The sequence below is a fragment of the Schistocerca gregaria genome, chromosome X (assembly GCF_023897955.1).
Source record: "Schistocerca gregaria isolate iqSchGreg1 chromosome X, iqSchGreg1.2, whole genome shotgun sequence".
Classification (NCBI taxonomy): domain Eukaryota; kingdom Metazoa; phylum Arthropoda; class Insecta; order Orthoptera; family Acrididae; genus Schistocerca; species Schistocerca gregaria.
In genome coordinates, this window is record NC_064931.1 from 871955821 (window position 1) to 871969193 (window position 13373).

Consider the following 13373-nt stretch of genomic DNA (forward strand, 5'->3'; position numbering starts at 1 on the left):
ACGCTCTCAACATCCAACCTTAAGCAATTGGTTAGAAAACCAACTCGAGATGGGAACATATTAGATATCTTGGTGACAAACAGATGTGATCTTTCTGAGGAAGTTAATCTAGAAAAAGGTATTAGCGACCTTAAAGTCGTTGTATTTCTATGTCAGCGGAAGAATGGAAAAAAACCCCAAAGAAACAGCGTAGAATTTGCTTGTTTGGTAAAGCAAATAAATGTTTTGTAAATGAATATCTTCATAGTCAGCTGCAAGCACTCACTGCGAGACACAAAGATATTCAGCATCTTTGTTCAGAATTGAAGGGTATTGTCCAGCACGTGCTAGAGAAGTATTGAGAGATTGCAGGGCACTCTCACTTCTGATTCGATGTTCTTAGGGAATATGATCTTTGTTGCAGTTTCATTTCATACATTATGATGAAACGGTGGCCAGTAGTTAATGCTTTTGCTTGCGTGCTGTAGGGAAGGAATAACAGTAAGGTGTACCTGTGTTCAAAGGAATAGGGTGCCGATTTAAACGACTGCAGTAAAAGCACGGCTCGGTGGGCCGAGTTCTGCGGTCTCATTGTGCAGACATGGTTGGCGCCAGTCGGTTGGAGTCCATATCCAGGTGGACTGACTAGCGCCGAGAAGGCGCCGTTGCATAGGCCAGCGGCAAATAAAGCACAGGATGGGGCTGTGTTAGGCAGCAAGCCGTCGGGACAGGTCACTGGCATCTAGACGTCCAGGCGCAACAGGGGAGATAACAAGCTTTTTATGGAGGACTGTGCTTCCATTCTGGTCATATTGTTAGCGAAAGACACGGCGTTAGGGGCCGCGAAGCTGAATCTTTTTTCGTTTTCTCCCAATTAATTTTAAAGTCTCCGACTGGTCAAATCGGTGTATGCAGAGCTTCGAATGCCGCGCTATAGCTCGTGATTGTCTTGTGCTAAAGTGGAGGAAGTCCAAGATGTAAATGTGCTTTGCTACCAAGCTGAGGATGAAGCGGACAGAAAGAGAAGAGACCATTCTTGTACTGGCGCTTCGCTAGTAAAGAACTGCAGGTCTCTACCTGAACAGTGTGACCTGTGTCCTTTGCTAGTGTGCCACTTAGAGCCTGTGCCAGCCACCTTCGGAACCATCAGAGGTACTGCTTCGTGGATAACAAACACGAGTCATGTGTGCGTGTACTTATTTGTCTCGAGTTGGCCGTCTAAACATTTGACGTATTCCGTCACACACAGTCGTGGCACGGAGTCAAATTGGTTTGGCAGACCACCAAACGGGTCCAACAGCACACTGGAATTCATTGGGGTTTCAGAGGCTCATAGGAAAGTACCTGCGTTCCGAATTAACCGAACGCGAGACGGCGTACTTGCATTTTTCGAGCGCGTGTCATTAATAACAGATTGCGGCCGTCCGTGACTTCTGTCGCCGCCCTAACCACCAGGAGGGTAAAGTATTCGCTGCTACGGCGTAGGGCTAAAATATATTTTTCTCGGCATCCTGTTCTTTCGACCATATTTTTCTTTTTGGGATATTAGAGAGTAGCTGCTTGATGGTGGCGTTGTTTTTGTGCCGTAACCAGGATTCACGTGTATGAAGTCAGATAAAGCGATTAATGTTCCAGTTAGCGTCGTGTTTCGATCCCCAGATGATCACTTTGTCCACCATAGACCCCATCTTAGTGAAAACTTTTGTCAAATAAAAATGTTCGTGTGACGTTTCTTTAGTCATGTTTATTGTCTTGTGATGTAAAGAATGAATAAATCTATTGTCATTTAGATCACAACTTCTCCCTGTGTTCTGATTAACATTACATATGCATTTTTATTAAAGTCCAGATTATAAAAGAAAGTAGTAAGATTGCAATTGGCGGACCGGTGCCAGGATCTAAGTCCTTGGCACTTCTGTGATGCTGTCAGTTCGCGTACTTGCCGAAGAGGTCCGCATTATGAGGAAAAATATGGTTTATTAGTATGCTGTAGATATTTAATGCTCTGACTATGTTGTTTATGTGTTTTATTTATAGTGCATTTGTGTCAGTGACTTCTGTGTCATTTGTTGATCGATTTACCGTCGTTGCTAACGGCGTTGTCGTATTATTTTTGTGGTGTTTACTACTGAATTTGCTTTATATTTGGTTGTTTTTGATTCTGACTCTCTGTCGTTGTATTATACTGCGTATATCTTGTGAGTTAGATAATAGTTTTTCCACGTGTTGCACAGATAATTAAAGTTGTTGTTGACAGAGAATTTGAATGATAACGAGAAGTAGGGCCAGACAAGTAAGTAGTGGGTGTACCACCCCACATTCCACTGTTGCCAAATCTATTCAAGATGGCAGCGATGATGTCAGCCAAGATGGCGGCGTGTACACTTGGCAACAGCACATAACGTCATCCGAGATGGTGGATTTTGGTGGGAAAATAGGCCAATTGTGCTACCTCCACTAACCTAACCCTCCAGAAAACTGGCGGTAAATTTGAATTTTGGCGGGAAAATAGGTCAATTGTGTTATGTCCACTAAGCTAACAATCCAGAAAAAATTGGCGCCAAATTCAAATTCCAACAGGATAATGGCTGCAAAACCGTACTTCTCTTTAATATTATTCATTATTATTCATTATCATTTATTATCATTTATTATTATTTATTATAGTTTTTATTTATTATTATAGGCCTGCCTGCGATAGAAAATTGCCCCAAATTCAAATTCCAACAGGATAATGGCTGCAAAACCGTACTTCTCTTTATTATTATTCATTATTATTCATTTATTATCATTCATTATCATTTATTACCATTTATTACTACTATTGTTATTATTGGCCTACCTCCACAAGAAAATGCGCCAAATTCAAATTCCAGCACAATAATTTCTCGAAAACTGTACTTCTATTTATTATCATTATCATTTATTATTTATTCGAGGTGTCTGATTTCGGCGGGAAGAAAGCCATTTGCTCTACATCCATAACAAACATCTCTCACAAGTTCAAATTCCAACACCACAATCGATCACACGTACGAAATAGTACACATCCTACGAACTTTGACAGTCACTTATGTTTCTTCACAGCCAACCTGTCAAAATCGCATCAAATAATAAACTGCAGTTGTACTAATCTAATTCACATCCTCAAGGAAAAAGGACTGAAGTCTTTATTTCAAGCAGTACGGTCATCACTTACTCTCCGAGACACTTAGTACACTTCTTCGAGAATGCGACACCCAGTGCGCTCGCCACTAGGTCCAGACTCCAACTGACTCAGTTCAAATGGTCGGCAGCAGAGGAGGCGCCACCGGTCAGCAGCAGCCCGCCACCGGTCCAGCGGCCGCTCGGATCCGGCGGTGTAAACATTTTTTGCTCGTTGGAACATGCCAGTTCTGACGTCCCGACGGTAGGTTGTCCGTTCACCACACGTATTCGTCCCTCCCACACGTTTCGCGCCAAAATTGTTCGCCCGAGTGTGGAATCTTCCCCCAATGTCACAACGTTCGGTTAGCGATCCACCACGTGGTTTCGTGGCGGACAAAGAACACGCTTGCCGCCGAAGTTGTTTGCTGGAGAGTGGAATCTGCCCTGGCGTCACACAGCTGCCAGTCCATTTCGCGGCGTCCTCGTCAAAGAACGCTCTCGCTAAGTTAACTGACTGAGGATCGTGTGCTCTCCCGGGCGTCCGACCGCTTACGTCACACACTCTCGGTCGCCGCCTCCGTACACGTGCCCGACATACTCTTCTGTAAACATGCTAACACCCACATCGCGCATCTAAGCTATCGATTGCCTAAGTACTTAATTGCATTTCAATTTTAATCGTATTAAATAATTAAATTTACAATTTCACATAAGTATGAAAAGCGGTTCAATTATCTAATTTCAACTACTTTCGAGGTCCAGACCGCCACCTTTGCCTAGGAACAGGTGCCGAGTTTGAATTCTGGCAGTAAAGAAAGGTCACGTGCGCTTTCTCTACCGACCTAAGAAAATTGTTGGAAAGAAAGGACACCTGAACTAACTTCAGCCACCCGACCGCCGCTTCCTCCTAGGAACCAGCGCCAAGTTTGTATTCTTCCAGTAAAGAAAGGTCACTTGTGCTTCCGCCACCGACCTAAGAACATTGTTGTAAACAAAGCTCGTCACCACAAACCTACGACTCCAGGACACGACCTCTTCCTACGGGTTTCTGGTCAAAGGACTCAGCCTGCACTAGGCCCACGGACGGAGGAACGAATGTACTTTATTTAGGGGTGGAGTATATGTATCGCAGAACACACGCACCATTGTGTCCCACACCGTACAGACCTGCAAACCACTCCTACATAACTCATTTATATTGCTCTACACACGCGCTTGCTAACTGTAAACAGTTAAAAATAACGCATTGCACAGCATACAGACACAAGAACTGCTCGTAAATAATGCAAAACATTTACGTCCAAATAGCCAAACAACTCCTAATTTTCCGATATAATTTCAGTGCACACCTGCAAACTGCTCCTAAATAATACAGCACAATGATGTGTAGACACGCTAAGTACTCGTAAACTATTCAAACTGTGACCTACAGACTCGCTCCTGAAATAATGCAATCGACGCACACAAGCACAGTCCACAGCCCCACTGTCCATTGAGTACACAGGTGGTAGCGATAAGTGACGTATACCTCAGATGTCACACCGCGCTCAGCCCCTGTTCGGCTTCCGCAAGCACGAGGTGGCGGCACCGCCCATTCGTACGTAATTCCTATCCAAATACGTGCTTACCTACACACACGTGCTGATGTGATCGGGTGGTAGCACAACCGCGAGCTGCAGCCGAACGCAGGCCAGACTTGTATGTAGGCGCTGTTAATGACCGGGCGTTTATTTGCACAGAACGCGCACTCCAAACAGAGCCGCGCCCGTTCGGCCTTCCTCTAACTGCCGTCCGGCGAAGACGCTTCAGAATTCCATTCCACAATAGCAGAACCTGCTTTCCCCCCTTAGCGATGCCAACGGACCGTAAGTGACGATTGACTGACGCTTCACTGCGAGCGCAACAACCCCCACGAAGTGAAGCAACCACAGCTCGGTCTCGCACGCTCAGTCGCAGCTGCCAGGCGCCGCCACCGAACACCGGTGAAAGTTGCATTCGAAGCAGCGCTCACACCAGTCTCATATTCGAGGCATCCCCAGGTGCCGCTTGTCTCTGCTGTTGAATGCAGGGCGTGTTGACACACACACGTTTAACCAGCACAGCTCTCGCCTCGCCGCGAAACTTCTGCGTGACAAATCGCCATCTAAAACGTACTCAACATTATTCTTACGTCACATCTCTTTGCAGAAAGTAAGAGCCAAGTCGACCTCTCGGGGACTGTATAGTGTCCCAGAAATAGTTAATGCTTGCTTTCTTCGTGCCTCAGCTTGTATGCACGGAAATTCTTCCCATAACAGAACCTGTGTACCAAAATATCGCCTAATCCAGTCTTCCTCCCGGACGTAATGTGATAGCCTTCCTGCTTGCAACATACGCAAATGTTCTCACCGCTCCTATATCACATCACAATCAATCGAACATTCTCATTAGGTCTTATCGAATTTACCAGTCGAATTACTAACGCCATCGCTATCGAAGCACCATCCACCTTTTCTTTCTGGGGGTCTCTCTCGTTATTTCGCAGAGATTGCTAATTTGTACGGACAGTTCCCTCAATCTATACACCGCCAATCTGTTCTTTCTTTCTACAGACGCTACACTCAATGGTAATAAACTATTTTACACTGATCACCATTTTTCACAGACAACTAAACATCGCAAAGTTGTGTAAAGGTCATCAAATACAAACGATACTCGCAAAAATATTGAACCATCAAACTGATCTCCAATCAGGGAATATATCTTCGAGTACCTTCAATTTTCGATGTACTTCTCGATATCAAGAACACCGCACTAGCCTCCAGATCGCTAACGCAGCATAATGCACAACATATACACTGTAAATTATTTCTCCACAAACTCCAAAGTTTATCGATGTGCAACGTGCTGTAAACCATTGACTAACTAGAAACAAGTAGAGTAAACTGATATTCGGACTCTCGAATACCGAAGTCGGTCATCTAACAGATCCGAGATGATCAATATTCTCTACAAACCAACTATGGTAGTTCCCACGTCTAGAGAACAGGCAAACGTGTCTCCAACACACCACAATCCATTTTCCCTCAACTAAATAAAGGCATCAAATGTGCAGAAGCAGTCGTCCGAACAATTTACATGGGAGGGAATAACTCTCCACCGCAAACGCGCCATCTTCTCAAAGTTACACTTGATCACGAAAGCAGCCCAGGACATATTTAATTCGCTATTCTGTCGTCTAGAACATGGTAAAATTAACTATCATACATTCCTACACTCCAACAGGCCTCTGCATTTGGAAGACTGCTACCATTAACCTGGGAACGCGAATCAATACCACCAGAGACTTTACATACACGAACACATTCTAGAAAATGCCTCACTTATTTCTTCTATCACTATACTTACAATTAAATCTTACGATCTAGGTCTCAATTCAGCAATGAGCGAAGTATTGAAAATACACTCTGTTGAACGCTGTGGCTCTGGAAATACCTATACCTTCCTTAACACTAGACATACTCTTCCCTTCGCTAGCTATCACAGTACCCCAAGCTAACCCCCCCCCCCCCCCCTCTACAACAGCACATAGACATTTCTTTTACAAAGAAGAAGATGTGTGAAAATATTGTTGTTGTGACTCTTTTGAAAATGTGAAATTACTTTTATGTTGGATGAGAAATAAAGGAAGTTTTACTTCATAGGATGTGTATACCTGTGCTACTGGTTTCTCCATGAACCATAAAGTCTAGAGCAGATACTGTGCCTGTGATTTTCTGCAAGCACTGGAACTATATTAGATATGTTTGCTAAACATCTTTAGAAACCGTCACAGTCACATAATATTTGTCCCCATCACCAAATATGGGCAGCACGATAGGCAAAATCCTATGTCACCATTTCATGTATTTTGTTTTTCTCCATCTTAAACGACATGTCTCTCATGCTTCAAACTAATACTTTGTGCGCATTGCACAGCCTTGATATACATTTATGAAGGCTAGGATTTGTGAAATAGCAACAAAGATGTATGGTAACGAATAACAATTTTTTTTATTCAGACATAAATATCCACAGCAGTAATACTATGTTACATTCACAAATTTTGTTGTTTTTACAGTGCATGAAATGATACTGCTTTTAAATTCACAGTTCGATGATATTGTTTGAAATTCTCATTACAGACATTCACAGCTCTTGGTTTTACACATAACAGTGCTGATTGAAAAAAAATTCACTTTACATTGCAGAACTGACTGAATATTCCTACATCTCTGACAGTAATGGGTGAAATATTCTACATAACATCCCACTACTGATTTCAGCTATTGCAGTGGTATAGTTTCTCTTACATTAACACTATTACTATTGCTAGTGAGATTCCACCCAAACAGAAGACTAATTTATATGTTGAACTTGGTGGCTCTAAACATTTTCTACCTCAAGCATCTGAAATAATTTAATAATATAATGAAGTGGGTGACTCTAAGATGTCAATTCTAAATAGCTGTACTAAAATGAACTGGGTGGAACCCACACTTAAAACTAGTATAACTTGGACTGATAGTGGTAAAGTGAAACTTAAAAACAATTCTATTTACATATGCACTCACACAATCAAGCATGCACATAAAGTACAAAAGAGATAAATACTGTAAAACTATATTTTCTCTCAATTTGCAATGTTTTAACTTTTTGATGATTGTTCTACAATTTCTAACCTTTTTATATATAAACAACACATTTTTAAGGTTTTTATATTGTTTATGAACTTTTTCCAGTCCACGGTGGTTATATATTCTTGCATACATAGTATGCTACTAATTACACATGGGCATACGTATTTACAAAGGCTTCCACATTGAAACGCAGTCACATTCATCCACACAGACACATTATCAGTCACATTTGCAGGCAAACCATACATCACACACATACAATATTTACACACTGATAAAAAACTGTACTATTCGGCACAAGCTCTTAGTCAGTCATTCACTCTCTCTCATTCACACCATTGGAGTCTCCCACCTCCTCTCATGCTTCAAGTAGATTGTGTGAGTATGGAAGAATAATCACAAATGGCTTTTTTATGATCATTAGGGCACAATCTGACTTTAGCCTGCAGCAAAGTAAACACCTAATGACATCGTGATCGAATACTAGTTTGCATACCACATGAGGAGGTTGCAGTGGAGCACCACGAACATCACCACACAGGCACTGCAAGTAGTCTTTGACCGTGACGACATGTGATGCCACTCATTGCACATCCGAAGCCCGCCTCTGGGTGGCCCCATCTATTGTACAATGTGCATACATTTTAGATCTTAGACCTACAAACTTCACAATTGGCAATCCATTCACTTCGTCTTACATTAAGCCAATAACCCCATCGTTCTGAGGAACAATACTGTAATGATAATCGGCTGCATATGTAGATGTACCAAATTCATTACTTTGTCACCTCATTACTTCATGAGTTTATCTCTCAATAGATGAAGCAGTCTGTATCCATATAAAGTAACTTTGTATCCACGAAATGAGTTTTAACAAACTCGTACTGGACCCAATACGTATGGAGTTTTGAGATGTCCAGTATGCATATCCCCAAATAGATAGGTTTCATAAGCTCTGCTGTAATCCTCGCCATCTCTACAGTTTATATTGGTTATGGTGAACTGCTTAAAATTTGGTATGACGGTGCATTTTCTTGCTTCCCAACATCCACCCCATTCGGTCCTAATCAAAATATAACCTTTATTTCATACATTCTTCACGGTTTTACCGAAAATGGAATTATTGATTAAATTTTAGAAATCTTTTTAGAAATCACAAATCATGCCCGCCCTCTTTTCGGTATTTAATTCAATATACTCCTCAACCAAGGGGACAGACTGAAGGAGATAGTCCTTGTTATTCTGACTAGCTCCATTGCAAAGGTGAGAGATCGTTGTAGATTGTTGTTGATGTGCTGTGCTCTCCAGTCCATAGACTGGTTTCATGCAGCTCTCCATGCTACTCTATCCTATGCAAGATTCTTCATCTCCCAGTTCCTACTGCAACCTACACCCTTCTGAATGTGCTTAGCGTATTCAGCCTTTCGTCTCCCTCTACGATTTTTACCCTCCATGCTGCCCTCCAATACTAAGTTGGTGATCCCTTGATGCCTCAAAACATGTCCTACCAGCCGATCCCTTCTTCTGGTCAAATTGTGCCTCAAATTGCCCTTCTCCCCTATTCTATTCAGTACCTCTTCATTAGTTACATCATCTACTAATCTAATTTTCAGCATTCTTCTGTAGCACATTTCGGAAGTTTCTATTCTCTTCTTGTCTAAACTACTTATCGTCCATGTTTCACATCCATCCATGGCTACACTCCATACAAATACTTTTAGAAAAGACTTCCTGACACTTAAATCTATACTCGTTGTTAACAAATTTCTCTTCTTCAGAAAAGCTTTCCTTGCTATTGACAGTCTACACATTATATCCCCTCTACTTCGACCATCATCAGTTACTTTGCTCCCCAAATAGCAAAACTCATCTACTACTTTAAGTGTTTCATTTCCTAATCTAATTCCCTCACCTTCACCTGATTTAATTCGACTACATTCCATTAACCTCGTTTTGCTTTCGTTGATGTTCATCTTATATCCCTCTTTCAAAACACTGTCCATTCCGTTCAACTACTCTTCCAGGTCCTTTGGTGTCTCTCACAGAACTGCAATGTCATCGGCAAACCTCAAAGTTTTTATTTTTTCTCCATGGTCTTCAATTCCTGCTCCAAATTTTTCTTTTATTTTCTTTACTGTTTCCTCAATATACAGATTGAATAACATCGGGAATAGGCTACAACCCTGTCTTACTCTTTTCCCAACCACTCCTTTCCTTTCATGCTCCTTGACTCTTATAACTGCCATCTGGTTTCTGTACAAATTGTAAATAGCCTTTTCTTCCCTGTATTTTACCCCTGCCACCTTCAGAATTTGAAAGAGAGTATTCCAGCCAACATTGTCAAAAGCTTTCTCTAAGTCTATAAACCCTAGAAACGTACGTTTGCCTTTCCTTAATCTATTTTCTAAGGTAAGTTGTAGGGTCAGTATTGACTCACATGTTCCAACATTTCTACGGAATCCAAACTGATCCTCCGCAAGGTCCGCTTCTGTCAGTTTTTCCATTCATCTGTAAATAATTCGTGTTAGTATTTTGGAGCTATGACTTATGAAACTGACAATTCGGTAATTTTCAGACCTGTCAACATGTGCTTTCTTTGGGATTAGGATTAGTATATTCTTCTTAAAATGGAGAGTGTTTCGCCAGACTCATACATCTTGCCCACCAAATGGCAGATTTTTGGCAGGGCTGGCTCTCCCAAGGCTATCAGTAGTTCTAATGGAAAGTTGTCTACTCCCGGGGCCTTGTATCTACGTAGGTCTTCCAGTGCTCTGTCAAACTCTTCATGCAGTATCATATCTCCCATTCATCTTCATCTACGTCCTCTTCCATTTCTATAATATTGTCCTCAAGTACATCGCTCTTGCATAGATCCTCTATATAGTCCTTCCACCTTGCAGCTTTCCCTTCTTTGCTTACAACTGGTTTCCCATCTGAGCTCTCGATATTCATACAAGTGATTGTCTTTTCTCCAAAGGTCTCTTTAATTTTCCTATAGGCAGTATTTATCTTACCTCTAGTCATATATGCCTCTACATCCTTATATTTGTCCTCTGGCCATCCCTGTTTAGCCATTTTGCACTTCCTGTCTATCTCATTTTTGAGACATTTGTATTCCTTTTTGTATGCTTCATTTAGTGCATTTTTACATTTTCTCCTTTCATTAATGAAATTCAATATCTCTTCTGTTACCCAAGGAATTCTACTAGCCCTCGTCTTTTTACCTACTAGATCCCCTGCTGCCTTAAATATTTCATCTCTCAAGCCTACCCAGTCTTCTTATACTGTATTTCTTTTCCCACTGTTGTCAATCGTTCTCTAATTCTCTCTCTAAACTCTCTACATCTCTGGTTCTTTCAGTTTATCCAGGTCCTATCTCCTTAAATTGCCACCTTTTCGCATTTTCTTCAGTTTTAATCTACAGTTCATAACCAATAGATTGTGGCCAGAGTCCACATCCGCCACTAGAAATGTCTTACAATTTGAAAACTGGTTCCTAAATCTCAGTCTTACCATTATATAATCCATCTGAAACCTTCCAGTGTCTCCAGACCTCTTCTACATATACAGCCTTCTTTCATAATTCTTGAACCAAGTGTTAACTATGATTAAGTTATGGTCTACCAGGCGGCTTCCTCTTTCATTTCTTACCCCCATTCCATATTCACTTATTACTTTCCTTCTCTTCCTTTTCCTTCTATCTAATTCCAGTCCCTTCACTATCTGAGTAATTTCTTCTATCTCATCACACATTTCATCAATCTCTTTATCATCTACAGAGCTAGTTGGCATATAAAATTGTACTACTGTGGTAGGCGTGGGCTTCGTGTCTATCTTGGGTACAATAATGCATTCACTATGCTGTTCGTAGTAGCTTATCTGCACTCTTACTTTTTTTTCATTATTAAACCTACTCCTGTATTACCCCTATTTGATTTTGTATTTATAACCCTGTATTCACCTGACCAGAAGTCTTGTTCCTCCTGCCACCGAACTTTACTAATTCCCACTATATCTAACTTTAATCTATCCATTTGCGTTTTTAAATTTTCTAAGCTACCTGCCCAATTAAGGGATCGGACACTGCATGCTCCGAGCTGTAGAACGCAAGTTTTCTTTCTCCTGAGAAGGATGTCCTCCTGTGTAGTCTCCGTCCAGAGATCCGAATGGGGGACTATTTTACCTATGTAATATTTTACCCAAGAGGACGCCATCATCATTTAACCATACAGTAAAGCTGAATGCCCTCAGGAAAAATTATGGCTGTAATTTCCCCTTGATTTAAGCTGTTCGCAGTACCAGTACAGCAAGGCTGTTTTGGTTAATGTTACAAGACCAGATCAGTCAATCGCCCAGACTGTTGCCCCTGTGACTACTGAAAGTGCTACTACCCACCTTCAGGAACCACGCATTTGTCTGGCCTCTCAACAGATACCCTTCTGTTGTGGTTGCACCTATGGTACGGCTATCTCTATCGCTGAGGCACGCAACCCTCCCCCCCCCCCCCCCCAACAGCAAGGTCAATGGTTCATGGAGGTGTTGTACATTATGATAATTAAGTATATACCTCTGGGCTACCCAAGTACGACTCACGACCCGTCCTCACAGCTTCAATTCTGTATCATATCAGTGCACACTCCGCTGCAGAGTGAAAATCTCATCCTGAATACATCCTCCAAGCTGTGGCTAAGCCATGTCTCCGCAATATCCTTTCTTCCAGGGGTGCTAGTTCTGCAAGGTTCGCAGAAGAGCTTCTGTGAAGTTTGGAAGGTAGGAGACAAGGTACTGGCAGAATTGAAGCTGCGAGGAAGGATAGTGTGTCGTGGCTTGGGTAGCTCAGTTGGTAGAGCACTTGCCCGCGAAAGGCAAAGGTCCGAGTTCGGGCACACAGTTTTAATCTGTCAGGAAGTTTCATATCAGCGCGCACTCCGGTGCAGAGTGAAAATCTCATTCTGGAAACATCCCACAGGATGTGGCTAAGCCATGTCTCCGCAATATCCTTTCTTCCAGGACTGCTAGTTCTGGAAGGTTCGCAGAAGAGCTTCTGTGAAGTTTGGAAGGTAGGAGACGAGATACTGGCAGAACTGAAGCTGTGAGGAGGGAAAGTGTGTCGTGGCTTGGGTAGCTCAGTTGATAGAGCACTTGCCGGCGAAAGGCAAAGGTCCGAGTTCGAGTCTCAGTCCGGCACACAGTTTTAATCTGTCAGGAAGTTTCATATCAGCGCGCACTCCGCTGCAGAGTGAAAATCTCATTCTGGAAACATCCCACAGGATGTGGCTAAGCCATGTCTCCGCAATATCCTCTCTTCCAGGTGTGCTACTTCTCGAAGGTTCGCAGAAGAGCTTCTGTGAAGTTTAGAAGGTAGGAGTGAGGTACTGGAAGAATTGAAGCTGTGAGGAGAGCTCATGAGTCGTGCTTGGGTAACTCAGTTTGTAGAGCACTTGCCCATGAACAGAGAAGGTCCCGTGTTCGAGTCTCGGTTCGGCAAACAGTTTTAATCTGTCAGGAAGTTTCATATCAGCGCACACTCTGCTGCAGAGTGAAAATCTCATTCTATAGACCTCTGCTTGTGTCAAACGGTGGTCATTA

At 42.2% G+C, this 13373-nt stretch overlaps 1 long non-coding RNA gene across 1 annotated transcript in view; it reads left to right on the forward strand.

The window, feature by feature from the left end:
* The first annotated feature begins 1302 nt into the window (after positions 1–1302).
* Positions 1303–13373, forward strand: part of LOC126299385 (uncharacterized) — a 29103-nt gene continuing 17032 nt past the window's right edge. The window contains exon 1 of the long non-coding RNA XR_007552794.1: positions 1303–1438. This is a non-coding gene — a long non-coding RNA (uncharacterized LOC126299385). The remainder of the gene's footprint in view (positions 1439–13373) is intronic.